This window comes from Penaeus monodon, chromosome 31 (genome assembly GCF_015228065.2).
Source record: "Penaeus monodon isolate SGIC_2016 chromosome 31, NSTDA_Pmon_1, whole genome shotgun sequence".
NCBI lineage: Eukaryota > Metazoa > Arthropoda > Malacostraca > Decapoda > Penaeidae > Penaeus > Penaeus monodon.
Genome location: NC_051416.1, coordinates 16880738 through 16880944, shown reverse-complemented (window position 1 = coordinate 16880944; position 207 = coordinate 16880738). Strand labels below are relative to the sequence as shown.

At 39.1% G+C, this 207-nt stretch overlaps 1 protein-coding gene across 2 annotated transcripts in view; it reads left to right on the top strand.

Annotated features, from left to right (window-relative positions):
• Nucleotides 1-207, top strand: part of LOC119593053 — a gene marked incomplete in the record, with an annotated part of 66752 nt that overhangs the window by 2011 nt on the left and 64534 nt on the right.

The following is a 207-nucleotide window of genomic DNA, read 5'->3' as shown; positions in this document are numbered from 1 at the left end:
ATTCCTGACTTTTTTAAAATCAAGAACCGCATTTCGTAGTCTTGTTCGAGAGCCCTGCTTTCCTGTTCCTTTTTTCTTATTTGCGGCAAAATTTCGGTTGCACATTTTCAATAGAGGGAAGTCATCTATATCGTATGAATACATGAATGCTGGAGATTGTGAGTAGATGTGCGTGCTTGTGTGCGTTTGTTGAAAATTCTTGCACTC